The sequence below is a fragment of the Zalophus californianus genome, chromosome 14, assembly GCF_009762305.2.
Source record: "Zalophus californianus isolate mZalCal1 chromosome 14, mZalCal1.pri.v2, whole genome shotgun sequence".
Taxonomy (NCBI): Eukaryota; Metazoa; Chordata; class Mammalia; order Carnivora; family Otariidae; genus Zalophus; species Zalophus californianus.
In genome coordinates, this window is record NC_045608.1 from 56,309,560 (window position 1) to 56,321,894 (window position 12,335).

Sequence of the window (12,335 nt, forward strand, 5' to 3'; positions counted from 1 at the left end):
TTTGTCATCGTGGCCATGTCCGGCTGTTTCTCTGCCATCCCTGTCTGAGGTCAGTCCTGCGTTCAGCTCTGCTACCCGAGGAAGCCCTTCCGCTGGCTGGTGGAGCTCTGGAGGAGTGAGTCTTGCATTGTCTGTCTGATCCCATAACAGAGTCACAGAGCCCCATAAAAGTAAAACAGATGCACTTCCGCCCACGCGGTTTATGTGTGTTATTATTACCTGAAGACAATAAATGACCTCTTAAATTCTCATCCCAGCCCTACAATCCATGCGTACATCAATTATTCCACACGTTAAATGGAAGCCTTCAAACCCGATTTTAAATGAAACTCAATATAGTTTCTGTGATGTCTCTCCAGGGAGATTTCATCGTGTCAAGGTTTGTCTTTCAGAGATACCCTCTTTAACTCTGGCTGCACTGGGTCCTGAACTCCTTCCCCAAACAAATATTGTCTCCCTGCCCCCCCCCCCCATTTCAGGTCACAAGTAAAGAGAAATTGATGAATTGAGAATTATCTGGAGATAGTCTTTCCTTGGTGAAATGTTTAAATCCTACCCCTCACGGTATTGGATCTAGAGAATGGATTATGCACAGCTGAAAAGCAGGGAAGTTTCTGGTTCAGGGGACACATTTACTCGTCACTCCCTGCTGATGCCCAGTTCATTATGAGGGACAGCCCCAGGAGATTTCACATCCGCCTTTTGTTAGGGAGGGAGCCAGGAAGGAGGCAGTCAGGCAGAATCTAGTTGTGGTGTTACAAGGCTTTTCAAAGGAAAACTCACTCATTTAAGTGACTGTCTGCTGTGTGACCAACTCTCTTCTGTCCCCCTCAGATGGAGTGGATAACCTAGATTCTAATGCAGAAGTGGTCTTGGAGAACAACTTTGGGGGTTTCTTCCTTTGGTTCAGTATTTGATCTGCTGCTTCCAAATATTTATAGGTTATTTTAGAAAGATGCCACTTGTAAGAGAAGGAAATAGTGTTATACTGATGGTGGGCTAAATCTCTTTTTAAAATCTTAGAATTGTGACTGCTTAGAAGTATTTGCAAAATGGCCATTTCTGTTAAAATGACAAAAAATTATTTCTAGGGAAAAAGCTGTTTGCAAGTCTGTGTGAAATAGTGCACCCCCCCACCCCTACTTTATCTGGTAGATAGGAACAGGCCAATCTTGACAATCCTAAAAAACTTAAGGCAAACAACACCATGTGAGATAGGAACTGAAAGTGAGGCCTTGACCTGGACCAAGTGTAAGTGCAATGACTGGTAAAGGAGAGGTGTTCTTACGGCTCACAGGTGCTTTTTCCATCTTGGCAGGTAGGGACACGTGGTACAGACAACTTCTGAGACATTTTGAAAGGAACGCAAACACCTGGTCAGCAGGACATAGCTTCCTATGAAGCACTTTTATCTTTAAATATTCCTGAAGAAGCCACTTGGGTTATTGATTATTATAAGGGCTTCAGAAATCCTTAGGTGCCTTAACTCAAGTCAGTTTCTCAGGTGAAAGAGAAATAGCATTATTCTTTGTACATCTTTTCCAGGCTGCTCTTTGTTCTCATTTATGAGAAATTGGGTGAAGGGTGGATTGCATGTATTTATCCTAGAATGGTAGAGGGATACTCTCCTAGTGATGGGGGAACATGTGGAGAAGAGAGACCTGTTAATGAGAGCGAAGACAGAGAGCCCCAAATATGGGTATAGTTGTCAGATGTCAGTGTAAAATGTGTGCTTAGAATGGATTGGCGTAGGGCAGGTTGAATTTTCAGAACGTTTTATGTTGAAGGTTACCTTTCCAGTTGCACCCAGGCTCCTGTAGGGAGTGGCATAAAGAAGGTAGCTTACGTGAGGAAGGTATTTTAACAGTTCACCTTCAGAATGGGCTTGGGGTAAATCTAAGCCAAATGGGGCCTCTGTACAGAGGAGCAGACAGTAGTCAAGCACTTAGAGAGAAGGCTGCTCTTCTGCAGATGGTCGTGTCTAAACTCGGGAAGCCTGGCAAACTCAGACGTTAGTTGTAGGGGGAAGAAATCAAAATCAAAATAAGTTCCACATGCCTCATTCCCAAAATTAATTTCTCAGACTCCTCTCCTTATAGCCACACACCCAAAACAGGACCGGAGCCAGGATCCTGGGACACCTGGCCTATCGTGAGCCTTACTGAAAGAAACCATTTTCTTTCAAAAGGAGTGATCAAAGTGTGAAGGGAGGAAATGAGGAAAAGGAGCTGCCTCCCCAGACCCCATGTATGGCTGTGGTTTATTTATTTGTAACCCCATGTAGGGTTAGGGTGGAGCAGAGAGACAAAATGAGTTACGTAAGAAATAATTTCAGTTAAGGGCCACACATGATGCTAGCTAGCTAGGACATCTTATATATTTGTCAAATTTTGGAGAGATACTCCTCTGGAATAATTCACAGACTTTGCCAAATTTGCTCTTGGACAACACAATTGTAGAATATTTTGTAATTGGTTGAGGGGCCCGTGACTTGGAAGGTGATAGAATTCATACTTTGGTTTCCATGGTTTGGGGCTTGCCAAGTCTTTATCCAGGCTTTGCTCAGTAGGCGAACTCAAGTCTGTCGGTCGCATAAAATTCCTTTTGTTTCGGTAAGCAGAAATGCACTTTCTAATTTATATGGCTGAGTAACTGCTGCAGAGCATAAACTGGCTGAACCTCTCCCCTTCCCACCACCACATTTTGAATACAGAGACAAAAATCAACACACGGGCCCCCAGCCTGAGGCTCTCCTTTTTCTGAAGTCACTGTCCACAGACAAGTCAGAATCGTGACTTTGCCTGCTGGAGGTATAAAGGGATTTTTGTTTTTCTGTATGTGTTCTTTCTCCTATTTGCAGAATATCTATATAGCCAGCTTTTCAGAAAGACATTCAAACAGTGTATAGATATATTGTTACTGGTTTATCTTTAAGTAGGAACAGCGAATGCAAATTCATTTGAAAATAAAATTTAAGGGGCACCTGGATGGCTCAGTCAGTTAAGCGTCTGACTCCTGGTTTCGGCTCAGGTCATGATCTCAGGGTCCTAGGATCAAGCCCCACCTCAGGCTCCATGCTCAGCATGGAGTCTTCTTGGGGATTCTCTCCCTCTTCCTCTGCCCTCCTCCCCCACTCACTTGCTCACGCTGTCTCTCTAAAATAAATCTTTTTAAAAAATTTAAATGCTGTGTCAAAATATGGTGGCCCAGAGACTATCATGCTAGGGAATTGTCCTTTATCTACTTTCAGTGTTGCTGTACTTACAAGGTTTTGGACACCTAGTGATCTGGTTAAAAATCTGACTGAAAGCTGTAAATTAGAGTACAGTACTTTGACTTCCTATTCTGCAAGGATGGCACAGAGAGAAGTGTTTATGGCCCAGAAACGAGATTGCAGGTTCTATCAATAAACTGTTGTTTCCATGTAAAAGACATGCTGCAGGGCGCCTGGGTAGCTCAGTTGGTTGAGCGCCTGCCTTCATCTCAGGTCATGACCCCAGGGTCCTGGAATCAAGTCCAGCATTGGACTCCCTGCTTAGTGGGGAGTCTGCTTCTCCCTCTACCGCTCCCCCTGTTTGTGATCTCTCTCTCTCTCTCAAATAAATAAAATCTTAAAAAAAAAAAAAAAAAAAACACGCTTAAGATCCAAACAGAGTAAACCTTGCACAGTACATTCTTTTTATTCTGTAGAACTTGGTATTACTTACCTTTCGTAGCCATTTATTTTTCTTGACTGAGTCTTTGGAAATTAGTAAACTTAAAAAATTAGTATTTTGAGGGGTGCCTGGCTGGCTCGTTTGGTGGAATGTGTGACTCTTGGTCTCTGGGTTGTGGGTTCGAGACCTGTACTGGGTATAGAGATTACTTAAAAATAAAATCTTTAAGATTTTATTTATTTATTTGACAGAGACTCAGCGAGAGCAGGAACACAAGCAGGGGGAGTGGGAGACGGAGAAGCAGGCTTCCTGCTGAACAGGGAGCCCGATGCGGGGCTCGATCCCAGGACCCTGGGACCATGACCTGAGCCAAAGGCAGAAACTTAACAACTGAGCCACCCAGGCGCCTCTAAAAATAAAATCTTTAAAAAATTAGTATTTTGAATTTTTCATAATTGAAGAATAATTGACATGCAGTATTCTACTAGTTTCATGTGTACAACATGGTGATTTGACATACATTGTGAACTGATCACAGTAAGTCTAGTTACTGTGTCACCATACGGAGTTAATACATTATTGACTGTATTCCCCATGCTGTACATTAATTACATTGCCCAGACTTATTTTATAACTGGAAATTTGTATCCCCTGACCCCCCTTCATTCACTTCACAGACACCCCCCCCTTTCCCCTCTAGCAATTGCCACTGTGTTCTCTCTATTTAGGAGTCTGGGTTTTATTTTTTTAGATTCCACTTGTAAGTGAAATCATGTGCTACTTGTCTTTCTCTGACTTCACTTAGTGCAAAACTCTCACAGTCCCTCCATGTTGTCACATGTCACAAATTACAAGATTTCCTTTTTATGGCTGAGTAGCTCTGGTGTGTGTGTGTGTGTGTGTGTGTGTGTGTGTGTGTGTGTGTGTGTGTATCACATCATCTTTATTCATTCATCATTCATGCACACTTAGGTTGCTCCATATCTTGGCTATTATAAATAATGCAGTGGACATAGGGGTGCATATATCTTTTCAAATTAGTGTTTTTGTATTCTTTGGATAAATGTTCAGAAGTGGAATTGCTGGATCATATGGAAGTTCTGTTTTTAATTTTTTGAGGAACTCCATGTTTTCCATGGTGGCTGTGCCAATTTCCATTCCCACCAACAGTGCATAAGGATCCCTTTTCTCCACATCCTCACCAACACTTGTTATTTCTTGTCTTTTTGATGCTGGCCATTCCAGCAGGTGTGCAGTGATACCTCATTGTGGTTTTGATTTGCATTTCTCTGATTCATGATGTTGAGTACCTTTTCATATGCCTATTGGTCATCTCTATGTCTTGGGGAAAAATCAGATCCTCCTTCCATTTTTTAATTGGATTAGTTTCGTGACTGAGTTGTATGAGCTCTTGATATATTTTGGATATTAACCCCTTATTGGAAATATGATTTGCAAATGTCCTCTCCCGGTTCTCATTTTGTTGATGGTTTGCTTTGTTGTTCAGAAGCTTTTTAATTTTATATAGTTAAACTTAGTTATCTTTGCTTTTGTGACCTTTGCCTTTGGAGCCCGATCTGAAAAAACATTCAGACCAACATTGAGGAGCTTACAACCTGTGTTTTCTTCTAGGAGTTTTATGGTTTCACATCTTAAATTCAAGTCTGTAATCCATTTTAAGGTAATTTTTGTATATGGATAAGATAGTTTCATTCTTTCGCAAGTTGCTGTCCAGTTTTCCCATCACTATAGAAGAGATTTTTTCCCCATTGTATATTCTTGCCTCCTTTGTCTTAATTGATCATACATATATGTGTGGGTTTATTTCTGGGCTCTCTATTCTGTTCCATTGATTTATGGGTCTGTTTTTATGCCAGTACCATACTATTGTGATTACTATAGCTTTGTAATATAGTTTGAAATCAGGGGACATGAGACCTCCAGCATTATTATTCTTTGTCAAGATTGCTTTGGCTATTTGGGGTCTTCTGTGGATCCATACAAATTTTATACTCTAGTTCTGTAAAAAATGCCATTGGAATTGCATTGAATTTGTAGATTGCTTTGGGTAGTATGGACATCTTAATATTCTTCCAATCCATAATCAGAGAATCTCTCTCCATTTATTTGTGTCTTTCTCAATTTCTTTCGTCGATGTCTTGTATGAATTATTTTAATTCCTCCCTTCAGAAGGATGAGGAATCCACATTTGTCACGGAAGGCTATAGTTCCTCCCCCGCTTTCCTCACAAGATTCTTTCAAGGATCAAAATGGAAGCATGAAATCACTTTAAAATAATAGAAAAATTCCTCGTGTTATCCAGACATTGCTGAATAAGTGAGGGCTGGTACTTTTACTTTTATATTGTCATCTAGATTGACAGCCAAGAAATTTTAATGAAATTTTAGGATTTTAGAGTGTGTCCACAGAAAAACTAAGATTATTAAATAATGCTTTTACCAGCCCTGAGTTTAACATTTGGGAATAGATCAGTTTTCTTCTGTGAACTATAAAGTCACCTGAATGCTTTAGGCTTGAATATACTGAAGTTGCCCCTATAGAAAAAGTGGGAGTTGAAGAATTTAGGAAGAGAAAAGCATGGATGGCAGAGCAGGAATAGAATTCTTCTTTTTCCTTTGGAGCCACCTGACTTCCTAGAGGTGAGGAAGAGCACCAGCCCTCTGCAGAGAAGGGCCCTGGACCCAGCGCTCTCCATCTAAAATCAGAAGGCATTGTGCATACTGGGTATTTACCCCAAAGATACAAATGTAGGGATCCGAAGGGGTACATGCACCCTGATGTTTATAGCAGCAGTGTCTACAATAGCCAAACTGTGGAAAAAGCCAAGATGTCCATCAACAGATGAATGGATAAAGAAGATGTGATATATATATGCACACACACACACACACACGCACACACACACACTGGAATATTATGCAGCCATCAAAAGGAATGAGATCTTGCCATTTGCAACGACATGGATGGAACTAGAGGGTGTTATGCTGAGTGAAATAAGTCAATCAGAGAAAGACATGTATCATATGACCTCACTGATAGGAGGAATTCTTAATCTCAGGAAACAAACTGTGGGTTGCTGGAGTGGTGGGGGGTGGGAGGGTTGGGGTGGCTGGGTGATAGACATTGAGGAGGGTATGTGCTATGGTGAGCGCTGTGAATTGTGTAAGACTGTTGAATCACAGACCTGTACCTCTGAAACAAATAATACATTATATGTTAAAAAAAAAAAGAAGAAGATAACAGGAAGGGAAGAATGAAGGGGGGAAATCAGAGAGGGAGACGAACCATGAGAGACGATGGACTCTGAGAAACAGAGTTTTAGAGGGGAGGGGGGTTGGGGGATGGGTTAACCTGGTGATGGGTATTAAAGAGGGCACGTTCTGCATGGAGCACTGGGTGTTATATGCAAACAATGAATCATGGCACACTACATCAAAAACTAATGAGGTAATGTATGGTGAGTAACATAACATAAATTAAAAAAAAAAGAAAAAAAAGGCATTGTGCATTTGGATGGGAAACTAATAAAGGAAGCAAAAGACAACCACAATGTGAAATGACTTGCGAGTGTCTTGGTGAAATTTAGAGGAAGGTTGAATATTTTAATCAGCATGAATTATAATTAGAAATTAACTATACTGGTTCCATTGCGATTAGTATGAAGTAGGTATGGAAATCTAATGTGGTGGTGTTGTTTTATTTTAGAAAACATAAGAAAATAGGGACACCTGGCTGGCTCAGTCAGTAGAACATGATTTGGGGTCATGAGTGCAAGCCCCACGTTGGGTGTAGAGCTTACTTTAAAAAAAAAAAAAAAGGAAAAGAAAATTTAAAATATTCCTAACCTTCATTCACTCACCCTCATCTTGGTCTGCCCTCCATTCTGGTTTTCCCACAGGTCCCCTAAAGCAGGTTGCTCTTATTGCTGGGGTTTCTGGGGACTGCTGCTGTTGGTTAGAGAGGGGATGTGGTAGAGATAAGAGTGGTGAGTCTAGTAACTAATTAACTGGAGTTTTTCTAAAGCAAAAATCAGGTGCTATTTCATTGTTCGCCTGGTCTTTCTAATGAGCTCCTTAAAGGCACATAGTGCTTTATATGCCTTTGTGAGCTGAATGTCTATTTGGACATGGAAAGATTGTTGACCTTAGGTGAATGTTATCAATGAAGACCTGGAGGAGAGTGTGATTCATTGGCAGAACCACCAGCAAAGGAATGACTTGCTTCCCTGTTCTCATGGATTTCTTAAAGGCAGTTGTAACTCTCCCACCTGTTCTTGGTTGCACACTTTTTCAATTAGGAAACCACAGAACATCTCTACTCACTTGTATAGGGATTATCTTTCTAAATCACAGACCTGATTGGATCTCTCCTGCTTTGTGGTTAGTTGTTTTTAAATCATCTGGACAAAAAATTTCATTCCAATTTGGCTGGACTTCGTGTAGCACAACTCTGGGCCTTGCGGCCTCATTCTGCAATGATACATTACATGGTAGAGCAAAGCTTTCCAGTATTGCCTGAGGAAGAAACCATCAGAAGAGTACATCACCTGCCAAAAGTTAGGCCAGCAAATCAAAATTACTCCAAGTACTTCAAAATGTTCTAAATTTTGAATTATGTTTACTAAGGTTTTATATCATTTACATAGTCATGCAGAGTTGATTAGGTATTAAAAGCAAACAGTTTTGTTTAATAGACTAAAGAAAACAGTGCACGTTATTAACCAGATACTCCAAAACCTTTTGTAGAAAAGCAGTGACTATGGTCCCGTTATCTGAAATGCCAATACTAGAAGGTTTTTTTAGGTCTCCGGGGGAAGAGAATTTAGAGATGAGGGTGCTTTGGGGGATAGATGGATATTTTATATTTATAAAAAAAAAATCTTTGGGGGTACCTGGTGGCTCAGTCAAGAATATGATTTCAGCTCAGGTCATGATCTCAGGGTCCTGGGATCGAGCCCCCACTGGGCTCCCTGCTGAGCCAGGGAGTCTGCTTCTGCCTCTGCCTGCTGCCCCTCCCCTCCTCATGCTCTGTCTCTCAGATAAATAAAATCTTTAAAAAAAAGTCTGCATTTAGCACAGTAGGTAGAAAGCAGATTTTTATTGCAATAAACATAATAAGCACTCCAAACACAACTCTTTTACATAGATTTTTGTGTAAAACAAGATTTTTCTGTCTTATATAGCCATGCTTAAAAATATTTATTTCTCAATACCATTTGTGACTACAGAAATAAGGAACCCTTAGAAGAAATAACTGGTTTTGTGTCTAAGGCGGGAAATGTCCAAGTTGGGCCTGGAACATTTTGTCATACCAGAAAGCAAGGAAGTGATCAAAGACTACTGGGACCTTGTCAGAAGAACTCAAAAACCAGCTTGAATAAGTTCTTGCAAGCTCACACCAGTAAAGATTTAAACTGTGGTCAGTTGAGACGTGGATTGAAACATACTTGCTATGAGTTCATAATTCCACTTCAAAAATAAGAACCTCATTAGTCATGTTTGGAGAATAGTAGAGAACTACCTCATTGTTTTGAAAAATGGTAAATAAATCAGGCATCTGTCCTGTCTTTGTTATGTGACCAATACTTGGGAAATTTCTCTTTATAGAACTATTCTAGGTAATCAAAAATGAATAATAGAATATGACTCTGAAGTCTCTAAAGAATTGGTGGATCTAAACAAATATTAATAGCTAACGATGTCCCAAAGGGAGTCAGACATTATGTGTCTCCTGAGGGGAGTTCAAACACTGCAAGGTAGTCCTGCCTCCAAACCCCCAATTAGAACTTGAATCCTCTCTGGCCTGTAGATCAAATGACCCATCTATAGGAACCCAAGGGATAGAGGAATATGTCAAACTACACCAATGGGATACAGTGAGCAAAAATCCAGATCATAGAAACTACAAAAAAACAACCCAGTTCCTTCAACAATTAAAAAAAAAAAGAAAATATTAGAAATGGAGGAGAAATCTACAGATAAAAGAAATTTAAAGTACATATCAATGAATCATGTCTAAAACTTATTTGTCCAGATTCAAATAAACTGAAAAAAATTATAAGACATTGTAATGCATATTTGATATTATTTTTATTTTCAGATGTGATCATGCTAGAGTTTTTTTAATGTCCTTATCTTTCAGAGAAACATACTGAAATACTTGTAGCAAAACAATAAGATGCTTGGCACTTCAAAACAAACTGGCTTGGGGCACGGAGGGTAGGATTTGGGACAAAGTACTGACTAGTATAAATGGAACAGAATTGACCAATATTGATAACTTGAAGCCAAGATTATAAACACAGCTGGTTTTTTGATGTATCAAAAAACTTTCACAATAAGTTTTATATATATAAAATTTGGGGGGACGCCTGGGTAGCTCAGTTGGTTAGGCATCTGCCTTTGGCTCAGGTCATGAACCCAGGTTCCTGGGATTGAGCCCTGCATTGGTCTCCCTGCTCAGCGGGGAGCCTGCTTCTCCCTCTCCCTCTGCTTGCCACTCCCCCTGCTCATGCTTGCTCTGTGTCAAATAAATAAAATATTTAAAGTAAAATTTTTCAAAATAAAAGTTGATACACACATTTCACATAAAATTATGTAAGTAGGGGCCTGTGAGTGGCTCAGTTGGTTGAGCGTCTGAGTCTTGATTTTGGCTCATGTCATAATCTCAGTTTCATGAGATTGAGCCCCACGTCTGGCTCCATGCTCAGTGCGGAATCTGCTTGAACTTCTCGTTCTCTCTCCTGCCCCCTCCCTGATGCGCACTCTTTCTTTTGTATTTATAAATACATAATTTTTTTAAAGATTTAAGTATTATATGTTGCACAGAATTAGTAAAATTGCAAAGTTTCAACCAGGTTTAAATGTTAAAAAAATTTTTTTTACTAGTGTACACCTATTAGAATGGCCAAAATCCAAAACACCGACAATACCAAATGCTGGTGAGGATATGGAGCAACAGAAACTCTGATTCATTGCTGGAAGGAAGTCAAAATGGGTACAGCCACTTTGGATAGACACTTGAGACAGTTTAGTAACTTCTTATAAAATTAAACATACTCTTATACAATCCATCAGTAATGCTCTTTGGTATTTACCCAAATGAATCGAAAACTTATGTCCACACAAAAACCTGCACATGGATGTTTTTAGCAGCTTATTCACAATTGCCAAAGCTTGGAAGCAACCAAGATGTCCTTCATTAGCTGAGTGGTACATTCAGACAGTGGAATAGTCAGTGCTAAAAAGAAATGAGGTATCAAGCCATGAAACAACATGGAGGAACCTTCACCGCACATTACTCAGTGAAAGAAGCCAATCTGAAAAGGCTACATGCTGTATGATTCCAGCTGCATGGCATTCTGGGAAAGGCAGAACTATGGAACAGTAAAAAGATCCATGGTTGCCAGAGATTGCTGGGGGTAAGGTATAAATCAGCGGAGCAGAGAGGATTTTTAGAGCAATGAAACTACTCCGAGTGTATGACACTAAAATAGTGGATACATGCCATTGTGTATTTGTGACAACTCATAGAAGGTACACACCAAGAGTGAACCCTACTGTAAACCACAGACTTTGGGTGATGATAGTGCATGAGTGTAGGTTCATTGATTGTAACAATGTAGCAGCTGGTATGGGATGTGGATAGTGATGGAGGTTGTGTGTATGTGGGGAAAATGGGGTATATGGTAACACTCTACTTCCATTCAATTTTGCTATGAAGAACTCAAACATAAAGTGTATTAATTTAAAAAAAGGAAACTAATTACACAGAACTATAGATAACAAAATATTTTAAGCAAAACTTTTTCTATATATATCACTCTGATGAAAAGTTGGGGAAATAGGTGTCATGAAACAGAAGGAGTAAATTAAAGGGAAGACTCATTGTAATTAGACAGTACATATCTTTCAAATTATTCAAATGTTTTTATATATTTTTATAAAAGCTTTGTCCAAAGCTTTTAGAAATAGAGAATACCAGATTGAGGATTTTTTTTCGAATGAAACTTATATGAAGCCCATTTCTAAAGTGAATTTCTCCAAAGCTGATTAAAGAAAAAGTACATAGCTTACCTAGCTTATCTACTGCCCTGCTTACTTTACATGGGAGGGGGGTGGGGGAGCACATTCCTGCTTTCAGCATTTGTATTGAAAGCCTGCTCTGCGTCTGGAACTGAATTAGACACCAGGGATATACAAAGAATAAAATGAACAAAATCCCTGCCCCCGTGGAGCTTCTCTCCTAGGTCTATGAAGAGAAAAAGAATAGGAGATGGAAGTGAGGGCATGCACCTCAAAACTGGGGAATGGACCTAGCTGAAGCCACAGCAGTACAAAGGCTTGAAGAGGAAGTGAGCTTGAGGAGTTAAAGAAAACCAGGAGGTTGTCCTGATGGAGTGGAGTGAGGGAGAGGGTAGTAAGGAAAGGTGTCAGAATATATCAGGCCAGCTAAAGCTTGGTAAGAATTTGAATTGTACTGTGGGATGAGCAACCATTAGAGGGTTTTAAACTAAGGAGAGAGAGCATCTGATTTTGCAACTAGGATCACTCTGGCTGCTGTGCTGAGAATACGTGGGGGTGGAGGGGCAAGGGTGCATGGTGGGAGACCCAGGAAAAGACTACTGCAAAGCGTCAGGTGAGCGTTGACCAAAGTGGG

General features: G+C 40.2%; 1 protein-coding gene across 5 annotated transcripts in view; it reads left to right on the plus strand.

The window, feature by feature from the left end:
* MAPRE2 (microtubule associated protein RP/EB family member 2) overlaps nt 1–12,335 on the plus strand; it is a 159,939-nt gene that overhangs the window by 75,448 nt on the left and 72,156 nt on the right. The window lies entirely within an intron of this gene.